Here is a 15521-nt window from a genome sequence, read left to right as displayed (position 1 = left end):
CTTAAAATAACTCTAGAAATAATAACTTTTTAGGTTTCCGCGGTTGTTTTCATGATACATATTTCAATACTCGCTTAATATTTAATATTTATAACACGGCTAATCCAAATATTCGACTCTATACAAATGTTTTACCAAGAAAAAATTTCAAAATTGTAGGTTTCCAAGTCAACATGACTTTTGAGATGTGAACATTTATAAATGAATAGGTCTGTTCCTTAGATTGAGGTTTGTTTATTTTGTTTTTATGATCAGGAACCGTCAGTTCTAAGACGTGTTTAGATACACTACTTTTAATTAAAGTTAAACTTTTTCTTGCCAGTTACTAAAACAAAATTTTTTTTTTGAAAGAAGCAAAATGAAGAAACAAAAAATTAGAACACATTAAAAAAAAATCGGTTCGCTTTCGAGAAAATTAGAATTTTTTATTTTTGACCAAAAAAAACTTATAAGGCGAATCAGTTCAAAAACCTAAGTAACAAATTACCCAATGGTTTGGGATGTATAGGGGTGAAGACAGACAGGCGGACGGAATAGGGGGTACCTATTTTTTTCTACCGTCGTAATGTCAAGTTTGATTAAAATCTTGAGTTCGAAAGTTTTACGAATGCAAACTGGCCATATATGTACATAATTCCTATGTGTCGAAAATATGTACTATTTTTATTTTCTATAATCCAATATTATTAGAATTTTACCAAGCTTTTGGTTGAAAAATTAATGTATAAAAATAAGCAAGATGCAACACAAGTATTAGTTTCCCAAAATTAAGTGAGACAAAAAATGGATTGCAAGAATATGACTTTACTTAAAAATCATTGCTCCATTGGAAATATTATAATTGGTTATGTTTTATCTAATTGATAATTTTTTGACATTTACCAAATTTTTAAGATGTGGATATTATTCTTTTCATATTTCACCTTCGAATACATTTCAAATACAATTTAATAAATACATCTAACGCATTATAAGATTGAAAATTTTGACATTTCTCGACGTTTCAAGGTCCCTAGAGTCGAAATAAAAGATTTTTAGAAAGCTGTCTGTGCGATCGTGTGCACGTACGTCTGTACGTTCGCGACGTTTTTTCGTCGTCCATAGCTCAAGAACTAGATGAGATATCGACTTCAAATAATTTTTTTTATATAGATGATATGGCAGAAAGATGCGCGAAGGACTCTGAAGAAAAGTTCGTGATTGTTTTTTTATCATATCAGTTTAAAAAAAGGTGAACATTTTGACATGAACCAAAACGCTAGAGACTTGAATTAAATTTTATATTATGTATTGTAACATGATACAAAACAAATATAGTTTCTGAAAAAAAATTAATTAACGGTTTTTTGTCAACTCGAAAATTTTACAAACTAACAATGATTTTATCTCCGAAACAATTTTGTGCTGTGTAAAAAAAAAAACGTTTTAACATGTGACAGGATTTTGTAAAAAATAAAATTGACAACCGTCTGTTTTTTCATAAAAAAATAAAACCTACAAGAAATAAATGTTAAAAATTTTTTTTCGACTAAAAATCTATTTAACAAAACTAGATTTTCAAACTAAACTATTTCCTTATATGAAAAATACTGTTGGTAATTTTAAAATTTTTATAAATAATTCAACCACAAGCTTTTAACCAAGACAAATCTACAGACGGGATGAGAAGTTATCAGTGTGGGTCGCATCCCAACCTCTTTTTCATTTCATATATAATTTCGTTATCAATATTTGGTAATTTTTTGAAGAATCATTCCTTATACTTTTGATTTGCTCTTATGTATGAATTTTTAAAATATTTAAGAACAAAAAAAATGTTTGTTTAAAGATTATTCAGTTTGGACCACCATTTTCGGAACAAACTGTATGTAAAATATTGGTCAAAGCATTTAAAAAAGAATTATGAGTATGTTTAAAAAATGAGCTTAAAAAAGTCCAATTTCGAATGAGTAATTATCTTTGCAAGTTAGGTTCATTAAAACCTCGAAAATATTGTTTTCCCAAAAATTAAATAAAAATAGAACTTTAAAAATAAAATTGTTCTAATTAATTAAAAAATGCTTCAAAAAACCTTTTGTACGACATAATCCAATTAACATTTTTGTGAGAAGTTTAAATGCAAATTATAAGAATAAAAACCTAGAATTTAAAGCTCATACAAGAACGTAAAACTTATTTAATATTTCAAAAAACAAAACCATCTTATTTTGTCCCTTTTTAAATTTAAATTTTGTCAAATTAGTGCAAAATTTGTTGATACATAAATTTATAAAAGTGATTTTTCAATGTCCATGTCAACAGATGATACAGACTTCTTGGTATTTTGTTTTATGTTTCAAAATTATAAGCACTTTATATTAATGTCAAACCTTTGAACTTAAGGGTTTTTTTCTCCTTGAATTCTTTATATATTCAAAAAAAAAACATAAAATTCACATTAATTTCATAACCAAACATCACTCTTGGTGATTCGTCTGGTTTTAAATTATTCTCTTTACTTTAAAAAAAAAAAAAAAAAAACAAAATCATTCTTTTTTATGTTTTCTACTTTATTTGTGTTTATTCCATTACAAAAAAAAAACAAATTCCCATAAAACTCCTATAAAACCAAAACCAAAACTTTAACCATCAAGGACCGTAAGTCGTCGGTCGTCATCGTTGTCGTCGTTGTCGCCTTCATTTGTAGCCAATTTTTCTTTTCATCTATAAAACACATAAATTTGCAGTTCCTTGCATAAATTTGCAATTTTTCTGTATGTACATAAAATACCCTCAAATTCAAATATAAAGAAAAATCCAACATCGTATAAATTTGTTATGACATCTTGTGAAATATTTTCCACCCACCGACTTTATTAACTGGCAGCAACATAAACCAACGCAGCGCCCACCTCTATAAAAGAAAATTGCATTTTATTGCCGCAATTATAATCGCTGCTATGCATGCACGCAAAATAACTGCAATCGAGTGCAATGCGTGATGTTCAAATAAAATATTTAAAAAAACACAAACACAAAATTAAGTGTGAGTATATTTTTAAAATCATACTGACACCAAATTTAAAAACAGCGATTTTTGTTTTCAAAATTTCTCTTTTTGACCGCACACTGCAGTTCGTGAAATCGAAAGTTTTACGCTATTTTATTCTAAATTTAAATATTTTTTGTTTTTTAAAATTTAATTTTAAATATACACAAAATTGTTTAATTAAAAACCCACTAATAACTAATTTTAGTTTCTTAGAAAAACTGAATTTAGCTCCTGTTAATGCTATTTTTAAAGTGTGAAAACATGTAACGCGGGTGCTGTTGCCAAGAAAATGCGCGTTGCGTATATTGCGTGGAAAATTGCATACAATATGGGGGCGGTTTGGATATAAATAATAATGGCAGTTTTTGAAATTATTATTATTTTACGACAACATACAATATTATTTTTGTTAGCTGGTTTTTATGATTGTTGTTTGTGTATTTTGTGGTTGTACGTATTATTTTGACATGTGACCCACATGCGGGTCACGCAGTCCGTTTTTATACTGAAGCTATAAGTTTAAGCAAACATCGGGCATTGTGTTATGTGTGAATAACTAAAAACCGTGAAATATATTGCTGCGGAAATGGTTCCATGAAATGTCAAGATTGGTTGATTTAAGCAAACAATAGTTCTGAAGCTACATAAACGGGGAATTACTATAAATTTAGTGAATTTACATATTTTGAAATACATGCAGTTAAAATATATCATAATCAACTTGAACGTGTACTAAAATGTATAATATGTCATTTATTATACAAAATTTGAATTAATACACCTACTTTCATTTGCGTATAATTTATTGGTTTTATGGTGCAATTCCAGTTTTTCACCTATCACGTATTTCAATTGAAATTTGTGTTACTAAAAAGTTTCTGAATTTTAGTATTAAACGGTCAATATTTCTATAATAACTTTTTAAGAGTCAGATTTGCAATAATTTCACATTAAGAAGAAGAATTAAAATTCCTATCAAATAATTGTGTGAAACCAAACGAGGACTTAAGCAATGAATCAATGAACACATCCATTTTTTGACAGTGGTAATATTGACATATGAAAGGTTTCTATCTAGATATAAAAAAAGAGGCTGGGGTGCGACCCACATTCATAACTTCCCATCCTGTGTGTCGATTTGTCTGGCTTGAAAGTTTGTAAGTTTTCTTGATAGGTAAAAAAAGTTGTTAGTTGAATTATTCTTAAAAATTTTAAAATAACCAACAATATTTTTCATATCAAGAAATAGTTTAATTTGAAAATCAAGTTTGTTATAGGCTTTTCACACCAAGTCACCTACATCGAAAACTCAAGTTTTCTCATACATTTTTGGTAAACCACAAGATTTCGTAAACCACAAGTTTTATATAAACCCTCTCGAAAACTAGTAGCGATTTAAACAAACAAACCTTTTGAAACATTCAGCGCTCAAATTAAAGTAAACAAAACAGCTGATGGCTGCTGTCAAAACAAATATTTCATTTTGAAATAAATTGTGTAAGTAATATTGTTTATACAATTTCCTTACAAAATAAGACTTATTTCTTTTTGTTTTTATTTACAGAATATGGAATAGGAAAAAAAAGAAAAAAGGAAACTTTGGGGGAGCTGCGTGGCAACAAAAAAAATTGGGGTAGAATTTGCCAACGTCGAGAATAAAAGCCCCGGTTACCTTTCCACCCGTCCCCAAAACTTCAGTTGAAACTTTTTCTAGACGAGCTAGTGTTACTTTATAATCAATTTGAATTATGTAGTTAGAATTAATTTTATTTTCACAAATAATCTGAGAAGAACAAAACTTTTTCCTCATACATTTTTTCATCAATACGAAATTTGACAACCGGTATTAAACAAATTTAAATGTCAAATGAAAACTTGTAAATGTTCGGTGTGAACGATTTTCGGGTGTTCGAAAACATTTTGCCGAAAACCAGGTTTTGGGTTTGGTGTGAAATAGAATTTTTACCAACGTTTGTCCATTTTTTTTGTAAAAACCGTCATTTCGATGTTTCTCAAAATCTTACCAGATGGTAAAAACGTTGATTTTGTGCACAAAATTTTTTTGGAGATGAAATCATTTTTTATTCGTAAAATTTTCGGGGTGACACATTTTTTTAGTGTTTTCGATTTATAAAAAAATCTGTAGGTTGGATTTTTTTTCAAAAATATCTTTTATTTCGACTTTAGGGACCTTGAAACGTCGAAAAATGTCAAAGTTTTTAACTTGACAAATCGGGCTCATAACAATAACTTCCTATGGAAAATTAATAAAAACATGATATTATGAAGGATTTTTATTGACAAAATTACCTGCATAAAAAAAGAAATCAGGTCTTTGATTTTTATTTCAGAAAGTTCATCGTTTTCTTTAAGAAATGCCCTTCTGAAGCTTAACATTCTACAACTGGCATGACATTTACATGGAAAACAAAAGTTTGATTCTTTAAGGCTTAGCTTGTGCACTATATTAAATATTTAATGAGTAGGTTTACAGGTAGAAGGTGCAGAATAACACTAAAGCCGTCTGTTAGGCAGGGTCGTAAGGCCCCTACACTAGATACTCTTTGAACCTTCCTTAGTTTCTCGATACTGTTTTTCTTGTTAAGCGCAGGCTACCACACAACCGATCCACAACAGCTGTGTACGTCCACAAAATAATCTTCGATTGAAGGCCCATCTTTTTACTAAAAGTTTTTCTACAGGCGTACGAGGCAATAAAAGCCTTCATAACCTGTTCTTTAATGTTTACTTTGATGTTTATTTTTAAAAAGTCCAATTTTGGAGTAGCTGTCACTTTTTAATCTGTCATCTGCTTGTTGTTATTGCTAAAAATCGAACAAAACTCATGTAAAAAATGCATTGAAATCGATGTAATTCAATACAAAAACGCGCAACGTGCAACACAATCAACAAAACAATTGCAATTTTTAAAGAAAAGATTCCTGACCGTACCACAGCATAGCAGCGTAATTCCAAGTAACCACTTAGAGCTTGTGGCTTAAAATCTTTAGACTTATTTGTAAGCTCGTTAAATGATGAGGTCTATGTTAATGGTCCAAAATTAATTCAAAGCTTTGAGATGGAATTAATGAAATTATCGGAGAATTGTACATTACATTTATGAAAAGGATATGGCGCTGCAACCGTAACTGTGACTGTCATTTGACTGACATCCTTTATCATTGTTGAAGGCAAATCATCCTCTTGACAAAAAAAAATAAATATTCCCAAATGTCTTCTTCAAAAATACTAGTTTTTAAGTGTCAAAATGAAAAGTCTTATTGTAAAACGCTGCAGAATCAAAAGAAGTTAAATTTCAGATCTGACTGTACATATTTGGAAATTTAAACTGTCATCAGAGGAAAAAGATCGATCGATAAATTGTCTATGTCCAAAAAATTAATAGATACATTTTTAACTTATTTTTAACACAATCTCAAAAATTCATTATGAAAAAAACAAAGTGACTTATAATTAATCTTTTACATTTTTCAGATAAAATTATTTCTTTAAACAGTTGCAAGATATGTTTTCTGACAGATCTGATTTATGTTAGCTTTACATTGGTAAAATAAATCAATTTATTCAGTTTTCATTCATGTCAATCTGTCACACACTGTTTTGTCTCCATTTTTTGCATAAATTTTTGCAAGAGAATTACTCCCATGTCACGAACTAATCAATGCAATGCTCACCTGTCGCTGTCAGTTGATTCGATGTGGCTGTCATTTGTTTTAATTGGCATTTGACAGATTGTGAACATTGTATTCAAAATATTTTTAAACGAATTGGATACCAATTCGCTGAACTCTTTTCATTCGAGTGAAAACAAATCTGAATGAATTTCATACGAGGTTCATTCACAAAAATCTAAAAATCTAAAATCTAAATTTAGCAATGGAAAACGTCATTTGTGAGTATTATAAATGTCCGAAATGCAAATATGTACATATTGATTTACATACACTGCTACTGCACTTTGGAATATTTTTTCTGAGTTCAGCTGTCATTTTTCATTTTTTCACACGGCGAATACGTTGATAGGTTCTAGAGAGTACACATTGGCTACTTTTAATTTCGAGTTGGATAGGCTATCCAGGTTTCGTGTAATTTTAGATTCCTTATTAAACCAGTTGGATAACAGAACTATGACAGCTGGCAAGAAATAAAAAAAAACAATTTTTAGCTGTTCACAAAAGACAGACAAAACATTTAGATTACGTGGTTCAAGTTATTGTAAAACAAATAACTCAACGGATTTTTAATAAACACTAATTTTAAATTTATTTTCGGGTCCCTTCAAATTCATTCATATGTTGAATCAGCTCTTCTGTCAGAAATTCTTCGATACCTTTTAATTCCCTTTTTGACATCCCAGCTGCTTGGGATAAATTGTTAGTAAAACAGTAAAAAAAAATGTATCCGGATAGCAGTCTTAAACGCAGCCATTTTGTTTTGTTTATCATTCTTTCAATTTGACATACAAGTGGCATTTCATAATTGTATGGAAAAAAAGGCGTGTTTATGATATTGAAATATCTGAAGTTTGGCTCCGTAAAATTCTGCTCAATAGTTACAAAGATTAATAAACTTTTGAGATAAATTTTATTCATGAAATTCATGAAAAAAAACTGTCTCTGATATTTTATTTAACTTGAAGTTTTTGTGAATGTGTGGAAACCGATTTTCGGCGTTTAACTTTTTGGTAGTGAAATTTTGACGTTTCACGCCACAAATGTGAACATTTTCAAAATTACTTGCTTGTCACTAAAAAAATGACAGATTCTGTCACTACACAAGTGACAGAATCAATATTCCAATTAAATGTGTTATTATATTTTTCTATTAAATCAAAAAAGCTTAGTTTTAAAAATAGACATTCACATTTATTCTATAAATTAGGAAGAAGAAAAAAGAACTAAAATGACATTCATTGTACGAGAATACCTTTTAATTTGAATTAGAAATACAAACACTTTTATCTATCATTTTATTTATTCAATTTATCCTTTTTTTCCTATAGTCCTTTATATTTTCTATTGAAAGGATATATAGACATACATTCATGTATACGTAAGTATCTTATCGATTCTATATCAGTTGAATATCCTTTTAAGAGGATGGGAGAAAAAAAAGGAAGAACTCATTCAGAACTAGGTATGAGTATTTTATTCGTTGTTTTCTTTTTTCAAATAAAATAGGAAAATAGGAAAATACTTGGAAAATATTGTTCATTCTTGTGTCTGATACCAGCCAACAAAAACTCTTGGTTTTTATTTTATTTTCTTATTTTCCATTTTCTGTTGAAAAAGATCTTATTCTCATTGACACAATGACATTTATCGATCTAGATTTGCACTCGATTTGATTTGAAATATAAGAACGTACATATATTTTCTTCCTTCTTATATTTGTACTTTTTGTGTACTCATCGTAATCTAAAAAAATCAAAAAATAAAGAAAGGAAAATGCATGCATTTTAAAATGTTGAATATTATTTTATTATTGTTGGGTGGTGATGTAGAAAAATGGAAGTTTCTTTTGATGTGCCAATTTGATACGTCTAGTGATGTGAATTGTCCTTGAAAAGTAATAAAATGAATACAAAATATAATTCCTTGAAAATCAACGTCTTAAATAAATTTGACAGTATTTAACTTAAGATTTTACTGATGATAAACCCAACTGCTTTGGAAAGATTAGCAGCATGCGTTTCATTTGATATAGTTTGAATGGCAAATAGAACAACATTTTTTCAAAGCTTTAAGTTGTCCTGAATACGAATTTTTCTATTACATCAGGTTTTTTAAATATGACTCTTCAAAAATATGAAAGACATCCAAAAACTATGTTTTTAAGGTTAAGGTAAAACACACCATAGTTTTTTGATAATTTTCCATTAAAAATCATTTCTTCTAAATAAAGTTTACTTCAATTTACTACAAGTTTTCATTTGATTCCGTACGAAGTTTTGAAAAATCTTGAGTTTTCGCTTTATGGCCTTGAATCTGTCTGTTAAGAACCGTTTGGAAAGTTTTTCGAAAATTTTATCAATATTGAATAAGGATAATAGTAAATAAATTTATGAATTTAGCAAGCCTTATGCAATATTCAGTAATGTTTGTTTTTAATGCGTCTAGATTTAGGATTTTATAGCGTGACACGTTAACAAACAGGTCTTGGTGACAAATTGACGTCACCAAAGCGTAAAATTATGTGGCTTGTGGTTTCTTGGTCATATCATCCAAATCATGATTTTCAATCCCCGTTCAAGAAGGAATTTCTTCAAATTTAATAATTGGTTTAATCACTGTCCAAGAAATGGGATGGGCCGGAAAAAAAGAGGATGAAAAACTGCGATATTTACTATATTGATTGCTACCGAGAAAACCACCAACACTTATTTGAATGCGGCCTTGTCATTGGAACCAGCCTCAAGCAACAAGTCTTGGTCTATGGATTCATCAACGAGCACCTTATGACCATCCGGATTAATGCTAAGAATAAAAGAATGACAACACCAAGGACATTTTCTTCGAGCTCTTGGACAAAGCATATTAGCAGTGTTCTATCTACGTCATTTAAATTGAAGGGAAAACATGTTTGGTGGAATAATCGGGAAAAACAGCCTGCACAACAACAATTCTGATAACGAATTCACGTCATGGTAGCCAGTACGCGTTTTCCACGCCTCAACATTCACAAAGGAACTTAGAGTTTTCCAAATCAATCTACCTTCAACCAGATAGACCATATTGCGAAACGGTCGAAGATGTTGAGAGGTTCAAAAGCAGAAATGAAGTTCGAAAGTTTTATGAGCACGTGAAAGGAAATTCACCAATAGATAAAGCAAAGACAAAAATGGAAACATCATAGTGAAACCGCAGTCAATACTGAGGATATGGAAGGACCACTTTCGCCGACTGCATAACGGCGACGACGAACCGAATTCCGCTGTCAGGTAGGACGATCCATTCAATATAGATGACGAGGGCCAACAATCCTGTCTTCCCAATTAAGACGAAGTGAAAGAAGCTGGAATGGTCGGAAGAAAGCATGCCCGATATATGAAAGCTCAAAATTGTTTGACCTATACTGAAAAAAGAGATCCTCTTAACTGCACCAACTATAGAGGCATCAGTCTACTTTACATCGCTTGTAAAATCTTCTCCACCGTAATATGTGAATGTCTAAGACCTATCGCCAACAACCTGATAGGTTCTTATCAGTGTCGTTTTGGACCAGGAAAGTCCACAGTTAATCAAATATTCACATTACTCCAGATCCTGAAAAAATACCAAGAACTTAAAATCAATATCCACCATCGATTTCAAGGCCGCATATAACACCATCAACAGGGACGAGACGCATAGATCCATGACAAGTTTTGGCATGACTGTCCGTTTGTGCAGGATGACCATGGAGAATTCGTTCTGCTTCATAGAGATTGGAAACAACTTGAACGAACATTTCGATGTCAAAAAAGGCTTAAGACAAGGTTATCCACTGACGCCCAAAATGTGTTTAACGGATAATGAGGACAAAAAGAAGTACATACTGTCATCAAGAGAAGACGACGTTTCGATCAAAACGTCATCATTGACAGACCCAACTTTGAAGGTAAGTGGTGGAGAGGATGGAACGACAAACTGTACGGCGATGTAGACCTAATAAGAAGGATAAAGGATCAACGACTAAGATAGCTTCGGCGCGAAAAATCTTCAAATCCACGCCTACAGGACACCGCCGTAGAAGAAGACCGTGGATCAGGTGACGCGCACAAGTGGAAAGTGATCTCACAAAACCGAGCTAATGGCTGCGTTCAATCTCAGACAGATAGGGTATCCGAATACCTTTTTGTTAGTGTATTACGTGTAAAATAACAGCTGATCAAAAACAGCTGAGATGTCAAAAAGGAATCCAAAGGTATCCACCTCGTTCAACAAAGTATCTAAAAATCCACCTTTCCAAGATACCCTATCCAACTCGAGATTGAACGCAGCCAATGGTAAACATTCAACGTCAAATTCATGACACTAAAAATATCATTTCAATTTGACAGCTGTCATATTCAAGCGCTGAAAACTTAAAACGACGAAATGAATGACAGTAAGGTCGTTAAAAAACGCAACCATACAAGTAAAAAGCGTTTCTAGCTGAAATTAAACAACACTCGTAACATGTTCCAATCGAAATAGAAGCTTACAAAAGGAACTTCTTCAAAATCGAATTTGTCACTATCATTTTTCCAATGAACTTATTCTTAACTCAATAAATAACTTCCTTAATTTAATAAATTATTTCTGTACTTATAAAGGGTGATTTTTTTAAGGTTAGGATTTTCATGCATTAGCATTTGACAGATCACGCGGGATTTCAGACATAGTGTCAAAGAGAAAGATGCTCAGTATGCTTTGACATTTCATCATGAATAGACCTACTAACGAGCAACGCTTGCAAATCATTGAATTTTATTACCAAAATCAGTGTTCGGTTCGAAATGTGTTTCGCGCTTTACGTCCGATTTATGGTCTACATAATCGACCAAGTGAGCAAACAATTAATGCGATTGTGACCAAGTTTCGCACTCAGTTTACTTTATTGGACATTAAACCAACCACACGAATGCGTACAGTGCGTACAGAAGAGAATATTGCGTCTGTTTCTGAGAGTGTTGCTGAAGACTGTGAAATGTCGATTCGTCGCCGTTCGCAGCAATTGGGTTTGTGTTATTCGACCACAAGGAAGATTTTACGCAAAGATTTTGGTCTAAAACCGTATAAAATACAGCTCGTGCAAGAACTGAAGCCGAACGATCTGCCACAACGTCGAATTTTCAGTGAATGGGCCCTAGAAAAGTTGGCAGAAAATCCGTTTTTTTATCGATAAATTTTGTTCAGCGATGAGGCTCATTTCTGGTTGAATGGCTACGTAAAAAAGCAAAATTGCCGCATTTGGAGTGAAGAGCAACCAGAAGCCGTTCAAGAACTGCCCATGCATCCCGAAAAATGCACTGTTTGGTGTGGTTTGTACGCTGGTGGAATCATTGGACTGTATTTTTTCAAAGATGCTGTTGGACGCAACGTTACGGTGAATGGCGATCGCTATCGTTCAATGCTAACAAACTTTTTGTTGCCAAAAATGGAAGAACTGAACTTGGTTGACATGTGGTTTCAACAAGATGGCGCTACATGCCACACAGCTCGCGATTCTATGGCCATTTTGAGGGAAAACTTCGGAGAACAATTCATCTCAAGGAATGGACCGGTAAGTTGGCCACCAAGATCATGCGATTTGACACCTTTAGACTATTTTTTGTGGGGCTACGTCAAGTCTAAAGTCTACACAGATAAGCCAGCAACTATTCCAGCTTTGGAAGACAACATTTCCGAAGAAATTCGGGCTTTTCCGGCCGAAATGCTCGAAAAAGTTACCCAAAATTGGACTTTCCGAATGGACCACCTAAGACGCAACCGCGGTCAACATTTAAATGAAATTATCTTTAAAAAGTAAATGTCATGGACCAATCTAACGTTTCAAATAAAGAATCGATGAGAGTTTGCAAATTGTATGCGTTTTTTTTTTTAAAAAAGTTCTCAAACTCTTAAAAAATCACCGTTTATAAGCAGCCTCTTAAACATAAAACATCGATTCAAAGATTCTATAAAATTAATTTCTAACCTCGCTAACAATTGTCAAGTTCAGCCCTTCGACGATACGAAAATAAACCACAGACGCATTAATTTTATATTATTAACTATTTATTTTTGGTATTTTACATTAAAAATATTCCTTTTAGTTTCAACTTTGCGTTGATAATGACTTTGTTGACAACTTAAACAAACTAATTATTTACGCCAAATAAATAGCCTATCCTTAAAGTAGGACAAGGATCTCTTGAAAAAGAAATTATTTATAAACTTTTAAAAGTTTATGATTAATTTATTTGACTAACTTGGCGTATTGATATTTATAATTAATTAGCTATAGTTAGTTTTTCAAGTTTAAAATACAGAATAAAAATTCTAAATTTAACCATGCGTCTTGTAATGCAATGACGTCAAACTTTTTTCTTTTTTAAACTGACCTCCCGCAAATCATTCATCGCTGACAAAAATTTCCCCTTACAAAAATGAATCAAGAAAGATAAAAATTATTAGATAGGAGGTAAGAATTGAAGATATCACCAAACAAAAAAAGAAATATTGAAGATCAAAAAAGATCCGGTGATTTATTTGCCTCTCATAAAATCTCAAGATTTTTACATCAAGTTCAACAGCTCACAAAGTTCTTAAAGATGAAAAAGATATTCATGCGTATGCAAACAAAAGATTGATTACAAGAGTTCAAGGTCTTGACAAAAAAGAGGCAATATCTGAAAATATAAAATCCTCTGCAACACATGTTACATTCTGCAGACTTTTGGCGGAGCGGGGAGTCAGACAAGAACATATTTTTAACGGCCCTTAAATATTTTTGAACAAATCTTTTGTCGAACATCGTTTTCAGGTTTACATTATTTATTTTTTAATGAGCCAATTAAAATATAACATTGAACTTAAATTGTAAGTTTATGGCCAACCATTTATGCATCTTCAAAAATACACACATTATGTTTTTCAAAAACAAAAAAAAAACTTCCTTTGTGGTTCGTGTGTGATTATGGGGTTCCGACTTCAAATGCGTCACTGTCACTGTTTTTCTTCACAAGGTTAGTCCTTTGGTTTTGATATTTTTTGATATTATTTACCCTTCAACAATAAAGTTAATGCACTCTCGCAAGTTTTTGAAATATGTACAAACAAACCACAAACATCATCACGTTCGAATTTGAATACACTCAAAATATAATAATAAATGATATTTCTAAAATTGAAATCGTGCGAAATGAGACATTTCTAGCCTAAGGCCGTTCGATGACATTAGAAAATAGATTTTTTAAAAATTGCCATCCTATTATAAGCTTTACCCATCCATAAGTCCCAAAACTATGTTACTGTACATAGATAGACATTTAAATACCCTAATTATACAGTATACATGTTTAAAGATACGCAAGTCAATGTCGAAAACCCCGTATCTAAAATACATTTAGCAGGAAAATTACTCAACTTAGTTTTTGATGTGTTTTTATTTTATTTTTGTTTTTCAAAATAAGCTAAATTATCTAAACAAATAACGTCGATGAGTGCTCTCAATCTCAAAACCCCCAGCTTGACGGCGGCGTACGACGGGAAGGGGGATATTTTTCTGATGATGACAGGTGGGTAGGAATGAACTTTTGTATATATTCTATGAATTACGAATATACTAGTTTTGAATTCGAAGAACAAAACAAGCAGTCGTTTGTTAAATGTTTAGAATGTAGATATAAAGTGTTTTGACCAGAGGCTGCCAACGACAAGTGTCAAAAATGTCTATATACTCGTTCAAAAAATATAGAAATTGAGTTGCCTTGACTCCTTGCCATTATTTTTTTGCGAGTACATTGTTTTACTAATTTGTTTGGGCTTGTATAGTTTTTTTGATTTTGAATTTTTGTTGTTTAGAGAATTTTGGCCTTTCAACGCCAAGGCTAGTGAGGTGAATAAGAATAATGAAGGGGGACAAATTGAGATTGTCGATTTTGGTATCATCTACGTTTGTATGTTAAAGTATATAAAATGAATCAGTTTTAAGTGTTAGAAATTGGTAAAGTAGGTTTTTGTGTTAAAAGTTGAACGTTTTGGATGATGGAAATAATATTTTGACACATTCGACATAGTTTTTGTTTTGTTTGTGTTTGCGGAGTATACGACTAAATTACCCTGAAATTGTTCTTTGATTTCTTTCCATTACTATAAAAAGGATTGGAGCAAGGTCAAATGTTCACATTGAATATAGCGATTGCACATTAGTGAGCAATAAGTCGTCTGATATAATATTTACTTAAATTGTACTCTAAGTCGGTCTTAGGTTAGGTTATAGTGGCTGTCCAAGATGGAAACGGACACACTTAGGGCAGAATAATGGCCCATTGTGATACTACATGAATCTTGAGGCTTCCTCTTCAGCTCAATTCTTCTAATCTGAACTTAAACAAGGCATACCAGCCAACGTTTAATGTTTATGTCACCAACTCCCATCCCACTTAAGGTCCTTGCACATGGGAGCGAACAACAACGAATGGACGAACAAATGTGATTTTACACATTTCAAAAAGTCAGTTTCAAACAAAAACATATTTAATTATAAGAAGCCAATTGAAACTATTGTTATGATAATAAAATTTGGATTTTGTTCTTTAAAACAGGAACATTTTGTAAAAACATTTTGGCAGTAAAGTAGTATTCACATGAGCGCGACCAACGAACGACGAATGAATTACAAAATGTGAGTTTATATACGTTTGAAGACATATTTCCACACAAATTCTTAACAAAACGAAAGCAATATAGTTTCTTTTTGATTTGCGATGCATAATTTTACTTCGAATATCATATATCGCACC

General features: G+C 31.7%; 1 protein-coding gene and 1 long non-coding RNA gene across 5 annotated transcripts in view; both read right to left on the bottom strand.

Annotated features, from left to right (window-relative positions):
- LOC129948892 (GTP-binding protein REM 2) overlaps positions 1-15521 on the bottom strand; it is a 333357-nt gene that overhangs the window by 140109 nt on the left and 177727 nt on the right. The window lies entirely within an intron of this gene.
- Positions 2443-13926, bottom strand: LOC129948895 (uncharacterized). 3 transcript variants are annotated; one of them, XR_008781971.1, is made up of 3 exons: positions 13782-13926; positions 2771-2893; positions 2443-2703 (listed from the first exon to the last, which is right to left on the bottom strand). It is a non-coding gene; the product is annotated as an uncharacterized LOC129948895 (long non-coding RNA). The 3 variants fall into 3 exon arrangements; XR_008781970.1 differs by lacking the exon at positions 13782-13926 and adding an exon at positions 3054-3353 and having other exon boundaries at positions 2762-2893; XR_008781969.1 differs by lacking the exon at positions 13782-13926 and adding an exon at positions 3054-3340.

The sequence above is a fragment of the Eupeodes corollae genome, chromosome 3 (genome assembly GCF_945859685.1).
Source record: "Eupeodes corollae chromosome 3, idEupCoro1.1, whole genome shotgun sequence".
Taxonomy (NCBI): domain Eukaryota; kingdom Metazoa; phylum Arthropoda; class Insecta; order Diptera; family Syrphidae; genus Eupeodes; species Eupeodes corollae.
Note: the sequence above shows the minus strand (reverse complement) of the source record. Positions and strands in the feature narration are given on the sequence as shown.